We start from the raw sequence: 17555 nt of genomic DNA, 5'->3' as shown, positions 1-17555 counted from the left end.
CTTGCAAAGTGGTGTTGAGTCACCTTATACACAGTCACCAGGAATTAGTGTAATTGGACTCATGTGTTTGCAGACTTTGCGTCTGATTTTCCTTGAAGGTGTTGCTTGTTGATGCTGTTCAGTCATTAAATCTTGTCCAGCTCCTTGCCACCCTGTGGACGGCAGCACGCCAGGCCTCCCTGTCCATCACCAACACCCTGAGTTTTCTCAGACTCATGTCCATCGAGTTGGTGATGCCATCTAACCATCTCATCATCTGTCATCCCCTTCTCTTCCCGCCTTCAATCTTTCCCAGCATCAGGGTCTTTTCCAGTGAGTCAGTTCTTCGCATTAGGTGGCCAAAATATTGGAGTTTCAGCTTCAGCATCAGTCCTTCCAATGAACACCCAGGACTGATTTCCTTTAGGATGGACTGGTTGGATCTCCTTGCAGTCCAAGGGTCTCTCAAGAGTCTTCTCCAACACCACAGTTCAAAAGCACCAATTCTGGGAGACACTCACTGCTTCCCAAACAGCTAGATGGAGCTCTTTCCTCTTTAATTAGCCGGAAGCCATTTTAGGAAATAGTCAAGCTGGAGGAGGAAGACCCGGAATTACTCAGGGAACGCATCTTCCTGGAGACAGGGCGGCTGATGGGAGAAGATGGGGCCGAAGGAAGGTGGGCTGGGGTTAGCTAATGGGTGATCTGTTGGGAAGAAGCTCTCTGCAGGCTAGTGCACAAACCTGATGCAGGTGGGAAAAGTGCCCAAGTGTGTGACATGGCTGGTTACATTGCCCGAGGTGATGCCTTGACTGGGTATCTCTGAGCGAGTCAAGTGGAGCGTGATATTTGCTTGATAAACCCTGGGGCCAGTTATTCCACCAAGTGGATTTTTCTGTAAGTGGTTAAGTAAACCTTGCATGTTTTTTTCCCCAAGGGTATTTCGGCATTCAGGAAAAAAAGACTGTTGGAAACTTTAGACTCTGGTAGGAGAAGGCAAATACAAACTTTGTTGTTTGTTTTCAAAGAGAGAGGCACATATTTCAATCTTGTCTCCACTCAGCCAGAAGATTCTTGAAGACTAATGTATTCCTACGTTCTCTAAGCTGACTTGATGTTGGATCTTAGGCAGTAAATACGCTTTGTTTTGGGGTATGAGGGGCAGAGGCTTTTATGTTAAGCTCATATCGAAGTTCAAACATGGTGTGATGAAGTGGGATAACATTTTTCAACATTTTATTAGAAACATTTCAAACATTCTACAAAGTTGGAACAGTTTTGGTTAACACATGTATTGACACTGCCTAGATTCTATCACTAACATTAGATTATACCTGATTTGTTATTCATCTACTATCTACCTGTTATCTGTTTATCTGTCTGTCATTTACTATGTTAATATCTATCATCTATCTATTGTTCATCTATTATCTATTTGTTTCATCTCCATTCATTAATTCAACTTACATTTTAGTACACTTGCCTTACATGCAAAGACGTGTATCATTACGTAGAGTTCAGTATTTATTAACTGATTTCTCTTTTTCTATAAAACTTACAGTCTTTAAAATGCACAAATTTTAAGGGTATACATTCTGAGTTTTGGTATGTGATTACACCTTTGTTACCTAACCTTTGCCAAGCCATAGAACATTATCACTGTTACCCCAGGAAGTTCTCTCACACTTCTTCCAAGTTAATTTCAGCTTTCCTCATGCCCAGGGGAGACTATTACTCTGATTTTTTTCAAGTAAGAGTTTGGTAGACACTTATTTCTCTTTTATTAAATGTGCCCTAGAATACCATTCACAAATTATATCTACTGCCTATGGTTTAGAAAAAAATAGAAATGCCTTGGCAAAGAAGGACAAGGCCCTCTGAGCCACAGTAACCCTAAGGGGTTTGACATTCACCCCCATGAGTTCCACTAGGGCCCGTGACCGAGGGTGGTGCCCTGGAGCAACAGAGGGTAATTTCTAAGGTTGCTGTGATCTTTAGTTAAAAGTTTTCAAATGCCTATACATTATAAAGTTTTTATTTTCCTATCCAAATCATTCAGACAGGTCTATGCCTTTCGTAAACCCACTCTGTGTTTATAACCAAAGTGACTTTCTTGCAAAGTATAAAGTATGAAGGAAGGTGCTTTAAAATATCCCCGGCCTCTGTGTGCAAGTCATTGTACAGTTTTGGAGTTTTCCAAATTAGCTGAAAATGGTATGTTTGACCAGCACAGAAGTCAGCTCATAAATTTCCTTTTTACGTGAATCAAAACAGCCTGAACTCAATGGCAAAGCTCCCAGGATGTGAACAAGAAGAGTGGGGACAAGCTTCAGTGACAGGCCAGGGAAATACGCAAAATTAGCCCCAGCTCACTGGCTGGGTTCGAAAAAAAAATACTTGTGTTATGAATTTCTGGACTAATTATGCTGCTATTGCTGCTAAGTCGCTTCAGTCGTGTCTGACTCTGTGAGACCCCATAGATGGCAGCCCACCAGGCTCCTCTGTCCACAGGATTCTCCAGGCAAGAACACTGGAGTGGGTTGCCATTTCCTTCTCCAGGACTAATTATACCCTAACATTTGACTCTGGAGTAGAAAAGAGAATATGAAATCAATTTGTGTCCTAAGGCCCCCAGCAAGTTTCGTGTAAATAACCCCCCAAAATTTCTCTTTCCTTCTTCGGGTGTACACGACCCTCTGGGAACAGGCTCCAAGGCTCTGGGACGTGGATGGTGACAAGGACATGTCCTCCGTCCAGCCGAGTACCCCCAGGGTGGCGGATTAAAGGTGCTGACGAGCCGTCCTTGGATTAAAGATTCTGCAGGAAAAGGAGCCTTGTTGTTGTCGTTGCATCGCCTTGCTGTGTCCGACCATTTGTGACCCCATGGACTGCAGCACGCAGGCCTCCCTGCCCCTCACCATCTCCCAGAGTTTGCCCAAGTTCATGTCCATAGGTCACCAGTTTCTGGGTAATGACCTCATTTTTTAAAAGCAGTTGATCCATTTTGCATTCTGTTTTATAGACAAATAAATAAATAGATAAGTGATTTATTGTAAAGTTGGATTTTTCCAGATCTGGAAAGAGCTTTTCTCTGGTTCCAGTAATTTATCCTTGTATTTGTGGATTTTCCAATGTCAGCACAATTCTGGGAGCTTCCCAGGTAGCGCTAATGGTGAAGAACCCACCTGCCAACGCAGGAGACATGAGAGATGCAAGTTCGATCCCAGGATCGGGAAGATCCCCTGGAAGAGGGCATGGCAACCCGCTCCAGTATTCTTGCCTGGAGAACCCCAGGGACAGAGGAGCCTGGCTGGCTAGGACACGACTGAAGCGACTTAGCACGCATGCACAATGTTGAGGGCCCGAATGCCAGGAGAGACTTCATCGCGTGATCGTTTCATGGGTGCCAGAGCGGAGGCTGGGGACACGTCTGTCCCTGGGCATCCTTCCTTGAGTCAGCCAGCCTGCCTGCTCCTCTGATCGGAGGGGTGTTCTCCCAGTGGATTCCGTTTGCTCCTGGGGCTATCCCCTTCAGCATCTACCTGAGTTTGCTTTCATTCTTAGGTAGTCTCCCATCCCCTGGACCAGAGGACCAACTTTCTGTGTAAAGTGCCTCAAGTCTGAGTGAGATTAGAGAGTGTTCTTTCTAAGACCTTTCCTGGCAACTCGCTCACAGGGCAAGGAGCTCTCTCTCTCCAGACACAAATGATGTATCTCATCCTAAAATACAGAAAAGCTCTTTTACATCATGATATTCATCACAATTCTCTCCTTGAGTCTGATTTTGACCTCTAAGAGAAGAAACATTTTTAATTACCCTGATGTATATAGATGAAGAGAATTGTCAATAAAATTTACAACCACTGAGAAAACCTGCTTTTCTGTTTGTCTCATCTGTACCCAGGTGGGTGGGTTGTATATTTACAGATGATGACCATGCTAGACAAGAAGAAGCTAAGAAGCTGGACTAACTTCTATTGAACTAGTTAATTCAGCAAATAGTTAATAGTAGTAGCAAATAGTCCTCCATACCCCAAGACTCTCGTGGGTGCTGAAAAAGTAAAGAAACAAGACATCTTCTCTATCTTCTCAAATTAATGGGAGAGAAAGAAGTCAAGAACTTTCCTTAAAAACTGGGTCAAAGCGAGGGGGCTTCTCTAACGGCTCAGTGGTGAAGAGTCCGCCTGTCAGCGCAGCAGACGCGGGTTGGATCCCTGCTCCAGGAAGACCACACACTCCGTGAAGCAGCCCAGCCCACGCGCCACAGCTGCTGACCCGTGCTCTGAATCCCGGGAGCCACAGCTACGGAAGCCCAGGTGCCTGGAACCTGTGCTCCACAGCTAGAGAAAGCTTGTGCTTGGCAAGGAAGGCCCAGCACCGGGTGATCGGCCAAGTGACGGATGAAATAAGTTTAGAAGTCAGGTGTAGGCTCTTGGATTTTGAATAGAGGAAGCCGCTCATCTTGACTGGCGTGATCTAAATGATGACACAAAGGCGTGGAGTTCAGGCGGATCCGGACCTCGGAGAACAAGCAGAGGTCTGCGGGAGAGGGAAGAAAGTTCCACCCGGAGAAGGAGACAGTAGATGCCAAAAGCTGAAGTCAAAGGTTTTGATTTGAGAACCATTATGGAGGCAGGAGAACGGATTGGTTTGAATCAGAGGGTCCTACATTCTGTCTGTGTCCTGCTGCTTGTGACGGGGTTGTCACCTAACGGCTCTGAGGTTTGGTTCCTTAAGTGGGAGCGGAGGAGTCGTGATACTTCACAGGGCTGGGAGCGTGAAATGCGCAAGTCACATGGCGAATAGAGCCCCTTGGGGGGGGCAGGCTCTTGGGGCTCACTCTGCCACGGCAGGGCAGAGCCCCGCGGGGAAGGACCTCACATCAGCCTAAGGAGAGGGGGACCCCGGGGGAAGCACTGGGGGGGCTCGGTATTTTCTTAATCAACCAGGGGAAATTGACTAATGTTATCTGTGTTTTAAGTAATTAACACCATTTGCCTCAAGGAAGATGGTCCAGTAACGGAGGAGAATGAAAATAGAACATTTGGGCTCTTGCAATTCAGTTCAGTTCAGTTCAGTCGCTCAGTCGTGTCCGACTCTTTGCGACCCCATGAACGGCAGCACGCCAGGCCTCCCTGTCCATCACCAACTCCCGGAGTTTACTCAGACTCATGTCCATCGAGTTGGTGATGCCATCCAGCCATCTCATCCTCATCGTCCCCTTCTCCTCCTGCTCCCAATCCCTCCCAGCATCAGGGTCTTTTCCAATGAGTCAACTCTTCACATGAGGTGGCCAAAGTATTGGAGTTTCAGCTTCAGCATCAGTCCTTCCAATGAACACCCAGGACTGATCTCCTTTAGGATGGACTGGTTGGATCTCCTTGCAGTCCAAGGGACTCAAGAGTCTTCTCCAACACCACAGTTCAAAAGCATCAATTCTTCGGTGCTCAGCTTTCTTCACAGTCCAACTCTCACATCCATACACGACCACTGGAAACACCATAGCCTTGACCAGACGGACCTTTGTTGGTAAAGTAATGTCTCTGCTTTTTAATATGCTGTCTAGGTTGGTCATAACTTTTCTTCCAAGGAGTAGTGTCTTTTAATATCATGGCTGCAATCACCATCTGCAATGATTTTGGAGCCCAGAAAAATAAAGTCAGCCACTGTTTCCATTGTTTCCCCATCTATTTGCCATGAAGTGATGGGACCTATAGAAGAAAAGTCAAAAATCCTAAATTTAAAAAGTTTTCCATACAAACGTGATGCGTGCATCATAGAAATTTGAAAATTACACAAGAAAAAAGGGAAAGAATATCAGCCATGGTCCTGCCACCTACAGGCAAATAGAATCATAAGTACCTTGGTGTACTCTGTTCAAGGTTATTTTGTGTAAGTTTTGTTTTGTATCCCATAATTCTGCCCACACTAAATCCTGCCTACAAAACCCCCAACGCTTTATCATGTGCATGATTCTACATTCCTATACACTGCTCTTAATCCTCATTTTAAAAGCTTAGCTATTATGAATCTGTAATGAATATTTTTGTGCCTTAAATGTTTTCCGTATTTAACAGCTTTTTCATAGGATGGATTCCAAGAAGTGGGATTAACTGATGAAACTATTTTTACACTTGAGAAGTTTTGGGTAAATTTGCATACTTTCATCAATGTAAGAGGATGCCATATACTAATTGATAATTAATAAATAATTATTAGGGCTTCCCTGGTAGCTAAGCTGGTAAAGAATCTGCCTGCAATGTAGGAGACCTGGATTTGATCCCTGGGTCAGGAAGATCCCCTGGAGAAGGGATAGGCTACTCACTCCAGTATTCTTGCCTGGAGAATCCCATGGACAGAGGAGCCTGGCGGGCTACCATTCATGGAGTCGTGAAGAGTCGGACACGACCGAGCGACTAAGCACAGCACAGCAAACAGTCATTATTGCTGTTTTAAAATGTTTCTTGAAGTGAAGTCTCTCAGTTGTGTCCGACTCTTTGGGAACACGTGGACTATAGCCTACCAGGCTCCTCCATCCGTCCGTGGGATTTTCCAGGCAAGAGTACTGGAGTGGGTTGCCATTTCCTTCTCCAAGGGGATCTTCCTGACCCAGGGATTGAACCTGGGTCTCCCACATTGTAGGCAGATGCTTTTACCGTCTGAGCCACCAGGGAAGTCCTTAAAATGTTTCTTAGTGTTAAGAAAATTACGGTGCATTTTTGTTTTAATTTGAATTTCTTTGGAAAGACTTTTCTCATATCCTCTCTTGAGTGATAAATAGTGATGATTTGTCCAGCAGTTTCATATTAAGACCTAGAGTACTCAGATCTTCTGGTTCAGACGTCATGCCTCTAGCGCATCCTCCTGCCCATCCTACTCATGTATCCATCCTCTCATCCAGTCGTTTCGAGAACCTGCTTTATGAGCCTAGGACCTTGAATCTTACAATAGCGTGCCCTGCTCTCTGCTGGGCTAAGAGCACTACTTCCAGGAAAGCTGGAGTACAAAAACGATAATGTGTGTGTAGGAAGAGATGGTGTGGTCCAAATTACTTTTGGAATCTGCACCTCCTTGCCTTTTTTTTTTTTTTTAAAGCCCCTCTCTTCTAAGCTATAGTTTGGAAGAATGTAGATAGATTCATTTGAAAATGATGACTGAGAAAGCTCTAGTCTCTAAATACTGGAGGGAAGAAAGTTATATTGATACCTTTAAGCACTGACAAGATTTAAGACAACATCAGGCACTCACACAACGTAAAACAATAGCTTTAAGCACTGACAAAATTTAACACATCATCCTACTATCAGGAATATCTTCTGGACAGAGATATCACCTCAGTCTCTGCTTACTGCTGGTGAATAAATCCAGGGTTCAGCATCTAATAAGATAAGACAGCAGGGGAGGGGGGCGGTCTGCAGGCCTGCCTGCAGGTTGGATGTTAGATGTCAGTGAGGGAGAGGACAGGGGGCATATGGAGGACACCCCCTTACAAGCTCTTGGGAAAGCTGAGGCTCTCACCCTGTTGGAACTCCATCTATGTCATCTCCCCATTCTTCAAAACAACACCTACCCAGGGAGGACCAGTGTTCACAGCAGCAAATAATTACCCAAATTAACTAACGCATTCTCTTTGTGTACAAACATCCATGCTCCAAGCTGATGGTTCATTTAATTAAAGCCTTCAGGCTCAATCAGGGTTACCTTATAAGTAAACCACACACATTTAAGTCAACTGAAGACTCTGGAAGGCCTGCACGGATAAATGCTTTATTATCTTGATTCACTCTTCTTCTCAAAGTGTGAGCGTCAGTGTTTGCCGAAGAGGTGCACATACATGTTGACATCCTTGGATGTTCCTGGACTGGATAGGAACCCATGTGGGCAGGAACTGTAGATTGTTTGCACAGAACCATTTCTGGCAGAAGGGATGCACATGTTCCCATCAGAGGAAGCCCAAGCCTCTTTTATACTGGATTCAGTTCGTCTCAATTAAACCGAGGTGCTGAGGAAGGGATCATGGGCATGCTTCTTTCTCAGCTGAGTTTCAGGTTAATTAGTCATTTGACTGTATTTATAGTAGTTCCTTCTGTGACTTTCTCATCCTTTCTGGAGCTTATTTAGGGTATTTGGAGGTTTAGGACAAAGATTTCTTCTTATTTGTCCAGCTGGGTTGTCTGTGTTCAAGTAACGTTGGTTTCTGATGATTATAAACACTTGAGCAGAAATACGTGGAAGCAATGATCAGAGTCTAGGCTCTTCCCCACCTCCCCTAAACTGGGCTGTTGCCTTCTCACAGACTGAGTGGCACAAACCACAAAACTCCAGGAAAGGCTCAATATTTCTTAAATAGCACATTATGGGAGGGCTCTGACATGAACGTTCTCTACGAGAATCTGCTCTGAAAAAAACCTGGTGTTCTCTGCGGGAAGCTGACTTAGACCACTGACTGCATAAAATGAATTTGAAATCAGGTCTGTTGTAGATGCAGCCTTTATTTAGGGAAATTGTCAGAATGCAGTTTAAAAATTGTGTGGTTAAATGACTTTTCTGATTTTTTTAAAAAGCCACATTGAAGTTTTGACAAGCTCTTGGCCTATTCCCACGATTCTCCATCTGGGCACGCGTAAGGATTTCTCCCTTCGTTCTGCATTTGCTCTCAGACACCATTCCTTTACACAGAGCCCTCCGAGTTGAGAGCAATAGAAAAGCACTTTTTTTTTTAATGTCAAAAGAATTGCGTGAGCAAGTGTCCAGTCTCCCTAGGAATGTAATTAAAGAGGTCAATAACCTTAAAACACATTCCTCTGTGTTCTTTACATACCTGTATTTGTACAGACTGAGACAGCTCTTTCTCTGTGTCCTGTTCGGGATGGTCAATAGAACCAATGTTTTCTTTCTTTTCTTTTTTTTTTTTTTGGCCACGTTGTGCGGCATGTGGATCTGAGCTCCCCGACCATGGACTGACGCCTGAACTCAACGCCTGCCTGCGTTAGAAGGGCAGTCTTAACCACTGGGCCTCCAGGGAAGTCCCGACTGGTTAGTAAAACATCTGGGCTTATTGAACACCTTTTATTGAATTCTTCATGGGTGTCGGCTCCTGTGGAAAGGGGTATAAGACAGGATTTTATTTAACCTTGATAACGACCCTCTGAGGCAGTCTTAGAAGAATTCTCAGCAGAAGGGGAAACAGACCCAGAAACAGTTCAGTGACCAGTTGTGAGATTCGGGCTCCTTTGCATCGACTTCTGGAGTCGCAGTTGGCTTCTTCTGTGCCACCAGGGCGATGAGACAGCTCCCGGGAAAGCTGCTGTGACGTGTAAGCAGGGTTGCATGGAGGCGTGGAGCGGAGTGACCCGCGGGTGTCACGGGCTGAGTAAATTTTTAGCCTTTATTGTTGTAGAGTAATCCCCCATTTTTTTTTTTTTCAAAGAGCAACGTGTGTTCCTCTCAGATTCCACTGGGCACATCTAACTTCATGAGGGCTGACCCAGAGAAAGGTCACGTTTGCCACCAGCTTGGCCCTGATTTTTATTTTATCAAATATTGTTTACAACGGCAGCAGAATTGTTTTTGACTAGCTTTCTGACATGTAATTACATTGCAATTTTGGCACTAGATTTATGTATTGTATGTTAGCTATTGAAGAAAGAGAGAGAGAGTGTGTGTGTGTGTATGCACACACTGATTTATAGCTTCGGGTTGAAGCTAAGGGTTGTACAAATCGGGAGTATACAATCCTAAGTGGTTTCTGAAACACACATCTGGTGAAGAGTCATTGCCTGACCACATGGATCTAAATTAGAGTTCCTGAAGAAAGACACAAATCAGTCTTACCTATTGGACTCCTGGACTTTCACACCCAGGTTGCAGGAGCTCGTGGGCCTGACATAGAAAGTGGTGATCCTAGCAACCCTGGAAGTATTTGAAAGTACAACAGCATCTCTCTGGTGGGAAATCGTTTAAGGCAGTTTTATAGCAAGGCAGAGCAGAACCAAAGGAGTTTCACGTGTACATTAGATGCCTGACTCAGGTCCGGCCCGCCCATCTTCTGACCCAGGGCGACTGCTCATGTGGTTAATCAGGGTTTTACACTTAGTATCCTGTGATCATTTCCTATGGGACACACACAGCTTCCTTCCTTCCTACCTTTTCGCTATCCCATCAAAAATTAGCAATTTGCCAGGCACTTCCTCTTCGCACTAGTACGTAAGTGCTAAGTGTGGTTCAGATTCACGGAGAATTTTCACTACCTTTTAGCGGGGCATGAAGTGCTTTAACAACGTTAATATTTAAGCTCTCGATTCTGTAGACTGTGCTGAGAGAAAAATAGTAACATAGCCTGAATGTCTTGCCAGAGCTCAGTGTTTCTTCACTTCAGCTCTGTGCCAAGGTTTGTGAGCCTGAAATACAGCTAGGTAGGCCAAAACAATATGAATCTGTGAATATCGAATATAAAAATAGCATTCACTAGGAAGTCTGAAGCCATACCTAACCCTGCAAGGTTGCAGACCCACAGATAAATGGTATGCTGTTCTGAGCTCAGTCATATCCATCTGACCCTTTGTGACCCCAGGGACTGTAGCCATGGACTCTGTCCATAGGATTTTCCAGGCAATAATACTGGAGTGGGTTGCCATTTCCTTCTCCAGGGGATCTTCCCGACCCAGGGATCAAACCAACATCTTCTGCGTCTCCTGCATTGGCAGGCAGATTCTTTACCACTAGGGCCCCCCGGGAAATCCTTTATGACATCTGTAGTGTAACATAAACCACTCTTTTCTTGCCTAAAAGTTAGAAAAAAATTCCTGTTTACTGTCATCTTTTTTTTGCATGAACAAGGAACATGCCCCACGTAGAGGTGAAGGATGTGAGTGAACCTGAGCTCCTTCTCACAGAGAAATTGCCATTGACTCCACCAAGCCTTCCCTAAAGTGAGATAATTTAGCAAATGTTTATCTTGAAATTTGGTACAAAATAATTTTATGAGCCTGCATTGTGTGTTCATACTGTGTTATCTGAGTAGGATGGCAATTTTATATGATATTGTATCGTAAGAGGTGCTGGAATTAGCCTCTGGTCTCAATTAACCACCTTCTCACTCAACTCCTACGGAGAAGGCAGTGGCGCCCCACTCTAGTACTCTTGCTTGGAGAATCCCATGGACGGAGGAGCCCGGTGGGCTGCAGTCCATGGGGTCGCTAAGAGTCGGACACGACTGAAGTGACTTAGCTGCAGAAGCAGCCCTCAACTCCTTACTGCTTTATCCTGTGACTGAAGTGTTAGATCTGCATTTTCAGGGTTCTGAAGAATAGCTTCTGACATTTTGCACTTTCTGGGTTTAGCAAAATTTGTTTAGAAAATGTAATTGAAAGGTCAAAAAATCTTTAATGCATTTTGAGTTTATTTTTGTGTACCGCGTTAGGAGGCCTTCCTAACTTCATTCTTCCTAGCCCTAGATGTCCCAGAGGAGATGCCACAGAGGAGTGGATAAACAAGATGTGAATCTGTGCGATGGGGTGTGACCCAGCCATAAAACGGAATGCAACTGGGTCACTGGGAGCGATGCGGGGGGACCTCGGCTGAAGTGAGTCGGAAAGAGAAGAACACATACCGTGTATCAACACACACATGTGGAATCTAGAAAACTGCTACTGATGAACCTATTTGCAGGGCGAGAATGGAGATGCAAATGGAGAGAATGGGCTTGTGGACACAGGGAGGGAAGGAGAGGCTGGGACAAGTTGCGAGAGCCGCATTGGCACATGGACCTCCGTGTGTGAAGTCGTGGGGAGCCGCTGTGAGGCACAGGAGCTCAGCTTGGGGCCTGTGATGACCCAGAGGGTGGATGGTGGGGGGCGAGGCTCCAGAGGGAGGGGATGTATGTGTACTCACAGCTGACGCACGCTATTGGACAGCAGAAACGAACAAGGACAGCAGAAACGAACACAGCGTTGTAGGGCAATTATTCTCCAATTAAAAAAAAAAATTAAAAAGAGTGTTGAAGATCCAGTTGGGCCCATTCTAGAATGTCAGAGAAGCACGTCATCAGAACAGAGGCGTGAGTGGCTGCAGAGAGCCTGCCTGAGGCCCTGTGTCTGGGGACGGTGCCGGCCGAGCGCGCGAAGCCGCAGAGGAGAGACCCGGGCGCCTGGCCCGCAGTGGCATCGTGGTTAAATGAGTAAGGCAGGCCTCCTGCCTGGTTTCTCTTGAGGCCTGTCCTGATGTCTGATCCTTTTAAAGTATTTTCTGCTTATTCTCCACACCTCGTTCCCAGAACTGTTCCTACAGGGATGGTCACTAACCTCTCTAGGAGTTTTACATACTCAAAAGCCGTTGGGTCCCTTTTTCCATTTTAATGACGAGAGGACCAAAAGACTGCAGGGAGTCTAGGTTACAAACTAGCCGTCTTAGTGCAGAAGCACGGTTAAATTATGCTCATGTGCTTTATAGGAGCCCTTGCTGTTAGAGGCTGGACTGTGTCACCCAATGCACGCTTGCCCTAACCCCTAACACTTCAATGCCTGCTGAGGATGATTCAGTCACATCTGACTCTCTGCCACCCTGTGGACTGTAACCCGCCAGGCTCCTCTGTCCATGGGGTTCTCCAGGCAAGAACGCTGGACTGGGTTGCCATTTTCTGCTCCAGGGGATCTTCCTGACCCAGGGATCGAAGCCGCATCACTTCTGTCTCCTGTATCACAGGCAGGTTCTTTACCGCTAAGGCAACCTGGGGAGCCTTCAAGGCATGACCTTATTTGAAAAGTGGGGCTGCGGCTGATGTGGTTAGGTTACGATGGGGCCCTGCTGGGCGGCCCCAGACCCAACGTGACGGTGTCCTCACTGAGGCAGAATTCTGGCCCAGACACACACAGGTGTCAAGATGGGGACGGAGATGCGGTGATGCTTCTGGAAGCCAAGGAACCCCCAGACGCTGGGGGAGAGGCTGGGCACACCCTCCTGCAAGGCCTCAGGAGGAACCCACCCATGGAAGCGGTGATCTTGGCCTTCCGGGCTCCAGACTCCGAGACTATACATTTTTGTTGTTTAAACAGCCAGCTTGTGGTATTTGTTATGGCCACCCAGGCAAACCAGTATGCCTGCATACTTTCCTGGGGTTGAATTTGTCTGTTATAGAGTTTATGAAGGGGCTAGAGGAGCCCAACATCTTGTGGATTTGGAAATATCCATGATGCTAAGGCAGTCATCCTACTGAAGACTGCACTTAACCCTTTAGCGCCTTTTACAATTTCACCTAATTTCTGCTCAGCCCCAAGTCAACGGGTGTTTGCTGATTTACACGCTGAACTAAGTTGGAATGGGAATGCTGCCTGTCTGTTCCCACCCTAGAAGGTAGGTACCAGCTGGGGACAGCATACACACCCCCAGGTCAGACACGCCGCAGTCCTGACTGTTGATGAATAAAAACATCAAGGACTCAGAGCCACACAGCTGTCTTTTTATTGCCGGAGTACAGGAGACCCAGCTTCCACACAACCAGGAGCATTTTCGCTCATCCCCCAACGGTTAGGATTTCGGAATAACCTACAAAATTTAAGACTTTCTGCCCCTCTGTAGGGCTTCCCAGGTGTCATGGTGGTAAAGAAGCCATCTGCCAATGTAGGAAATGCAGGAGATGTGAGTTCAGTCACTGGGCTGGGAAGATCCCCTGGAGGCCATGGCAACCCATCCCAGTATTCTTGCCTGGAGAATCCCGTGCACAGAGGATCCTGGAGGGCTACAGTCCACAGGGTCGCACCTTGCAAACTCCTGGAGGAAGGGCATTTTCGTCACAACCCTAAAATTATCCTCTTAATTCATTTCTTAATATTTCCATCCATAGAATTTTTAATTAGATTCAATTCATCCCCTCACCCCTCATTTCTCTAAATCCTGGGGAAAGAGAAACAAAGCACATTTCTCTTTTCGCTAAAAATATTATCCAAAAGGAGATACTGTGAAAACACTTGTAAATCGAGAGAGGTCTCCTTCGGGTTCTGTGCTACCTGCTTTCTCAGCTCTGATGTCACTGCGAGGGATTTGGTCTGTTAACTTGCCTGATGGCTTTCATCACCTCGATGCTTCTGGGAACATCCAGGGTTGAAGCATTCTGGAGGGTTCGTGCCTTTTACCTGTTTGGACCAGATTTCTCTGCCCTGAGACCCAGCCCCCTCTGCAGCCTGCGCTCGTGACAACGTCGGTCCTGGCGGGACTTGGAAGGGCCGCTGATGAGAGTTGTGCGGTCAGCATCCACCTGCGGGAGTGCGTGTGTCGCGGGGAAAGTCTGAGCTCTCTTTATCGATTCCTCTGAAATTACTCTCAGAGGTCTTTACTGCTGATAGAAAGAAAGGACCAAGGCGACAGGAAGCTTTGAGTGAAGTTGAAGACAGGGATGGCTCTGCTGTCTGCGGCTCACACCTGTGGGCTGCCTCGTGTTGTCCTGGAGGAATGCATAGCATGAACGTTCTGGAACGAAAGAAAGGCACGGTATATACAGCAGCAGGAGGAGCCAGAGGTCACCAAGGAGAGGGGCCAGTCTACGGCCAAACCACCCCGAACGCGCCCCATCTCAGCTGATCTCGGAAGCTAAGGAGGGTCGGGCCTGGTTAGTACCCAGATGGGACAGGGTCCAGGTGCCAGCAGATGACTGTCTGCCTCACTGGTAGCCATGCTCAGGTCTGGGCTTCTTGAAAAGAGGCTGGCTACCACCCCCCTCCCCAGGTATTACGGTGGGGGGCACACCCGTGATGCCCAGTCTAGGGGATGTCTTTCTCAACACCAGGAAGGGGGGTGGGGGTGGGGCGTGCGGGCCGGCAGGGTGGAAGCCCCTCCCCCACAGCCCCCATTTAAGCAAAAACACTGGATCTCAGGGAGGAGGCGGTGCATGTGGTATTTATATTTGGAAACCAAAACATGTACATACTGTTTTCATAATGCAAAAATAGAAAGCAAAGTGCAATAAAATCTTTGTTTTACGTATGATGCAATTTATCATATTTTCAGTACAGAGTTTTCTCTTTTAAAGTAAAGCATGGTTTATTAAAAATAATGCTGATTTCTTTTCCTTCAATGAAGGAAAAGAAAGGTGAGGGGGCAAAGAAGTGTATGCAGTATTTTAAAAAGGGGAGCATGGGTTTTAAAATTTGCAAAAACACTGATGGAAAAGTTTTCCATTTTCTCCTCCAGGATTCTCCTGCTGGCCCCATTTATTAATCAGGGACTTGGATGGAAACGTTTAGCAATGTTGACAAATATGCAAAGCATTTCACATTATATGTCCTCTACATAAAGCGGGCTTCTTCCTTTGTGAGGAGCACAGAACTTGTGAGGGGGGCTGGGTTTGAACCAGGATCCTCAAAGATCTTGATATATTGAAATGTGGGGCAATGTGATTGCATAGAGTTCAATTGTGATGTGTGTACATGTGTGCCAAGTTGCTTCGGTTGTGTCTGACTCTTTGCGACCCCGGGGACTGTGGCCCCTCAGGCTCCCCTGTCCATGGGGATTTTCCAGGCAAGAATTCTAGAGTGGGTTGCCATTTCTTTCTCCAAGGGATCTTCCTGACCCAGGGATAGAACCCACGTCACTTAACGTCTCCTGCTTTGGCAGGCGGGTTCTTTATGACTAGCGCCACTTGGGAAGCCCTGCGATAAGAGCATGTGCTCTTAAAAATCCCAGACGCATCTCAGGTGGGGGAGAATCAGAGCTGAACTAAAGCTTCTGTGAAATAGAACTCAGAGGCTTTAGCAGACAGAATGCCAACCATGTAAGTGATGCCATGTGCTTGCTGAAAGAAGCTGAGCCGCATTAATCAAGGTATTGACTCTAGAACAAGGGAGGTGCTCATCTTAATATTGACCAAATAAGAGGCAGCATGCGCAACATGGGGTTTAAGAGTGTGAGTTCCAGAGTCTGTTGGTCCTCAGACAGTGAGTCGTGTCCGACTCTTTGTGACCCCGTGGACTGTAGCCCACCAGGCTCCTCTGTCCATGGGATTTCCCAGGCAAGAACACTTGTCTTCTTGTCCCAGGCAAGAACACGGGCGCCATTTCTCCAGAGCTTGTTTGCCTGCGTTCAAATCCCTCTTCTACTCCTTTCTGGCCGAGTGAAGATGCCGAGTAAGTTGTTCAGCCTCTCTGTGCAGCTGTTTCCCCTCTGTTAAACGGGGGTGACAGCGGTAATCTACCTTTCGAGATGCTCTGAGGATGAATGGCGCTACTTTAGTCCGCTCAGGCTACCACAGCAAACACAGTCTGGGTGACTGGAACCACAGGAGGCTGCCAGTCTCGATCAAAGTGTGGTTGGTTGGTTCCTGGAGAGGCCAACCTTCCTGGCATGTAGATAGACAGCCAGCCGTCTTCTCACCCTGGCAGAGAGACCTGCTGTCCTTTCTTGTAAGGACACTAATCCTGTGGGATCAGGGCCTCACCCATATGACCTCATTTAACCCTAACCTCCTAATACAGTCACCATGGGGCACGGGGTTCCCACATAGGAGGGAGCATCACTCACATAGCAGGGGTCATAGGCTCAAAGCAAATCTGAAACCCTTTACAGGGGCATCTCACATTGGTCAATACACCTCGAATGATGGTTATGATTATCGTGATTTTGCAGTTTGAATCTGGGCACTACTTCTCTTGGGCTTCAGGGAGATCCAACCAGTCAGTCCTACAGGAAATCAACCCGGGATACTCACTGGAAGGACTGAGGCCGCGGCTAAAGCTCCAATACTCTGGCCATCTTGGAAAAGACCCTGATGCTGGGAAAGATTGAAGGTGGGAGAAGGGGACGACAGAGGATGAGATGGTTGGATGGCAGCACCGACTCAATGGACACGAGTTTGAGCAAGCTCGGGGAGATGGTGATGGGCAGGGAGGCCTGGAGTGCTCCAGTCCATGGGCCATGGGGTTGCAAAGAGTCAGATATGACTGAGTAACTGAAAATCAACAGCTACTGTTTTAACGTGGGCACAAACAAACTGGACTAGGACCCGTTTACATGACGATCGTTCAATGGATGCGAACTATTTGACTGAAAATATAAGACTTCGGGAAGATTGCTAACCGTCTTCAAATATTCACAGGCTGTCAGACTGATGAGCTGCAAGCTTTGTCCTGCCTGTCTGTGAGTGTTAGAGCGGGAAATTACAGAAGGACTCAAAGGCTCAGCACAAGGAATGCCTTTGCAGGAGCTGTCTGTAGTTCAGTGTTGAGTGATACTTTTTTTTTTTTTTTTTTGAGAGGACAATTTAGTGATTGCAATCAAAAGTCTTAAGCATGTGTGTTTTTTTAATGCTGCAATTTTATTTGGAGAACTTTTTCAAAAGGAGAGAATTCAATGTACAAATGTGTACACAGAATTTATTCCACTGTCACTTAAGACAGCAAACTCTTAGAAGTAGCCCAACTTTCCCCAAATAAGGGATTGTATAAATAAACCAGTGAACATCTAGGAAAGAGAATATCATGTAAGAATTTAAGTAATTTTATGTTCCTAGATGGGCTTCCCTGGTGGCTAGGTGGTAGGGAATATGCCTACAGTGCAGGAGACCACATGCAATGCAGGAGACATGGGTT

Source organism: Cervus elaphus, chromosome 30 (genome assembly GCF_910594005.1).
Source record: "Cervus elaphus chromosome 30, mCerEla1.1, whole genome shotgun sequence".
Classification (NCBI taxonomy): domain Eukaryota; kingdom Metazoa; phylum Chordata; class Mammalia; order Artiodactyla; family Cervidae; genus Cervus; species Cervus elaphus.
This window is presented reverse-complemented; position numbering follows the sequence as displayed.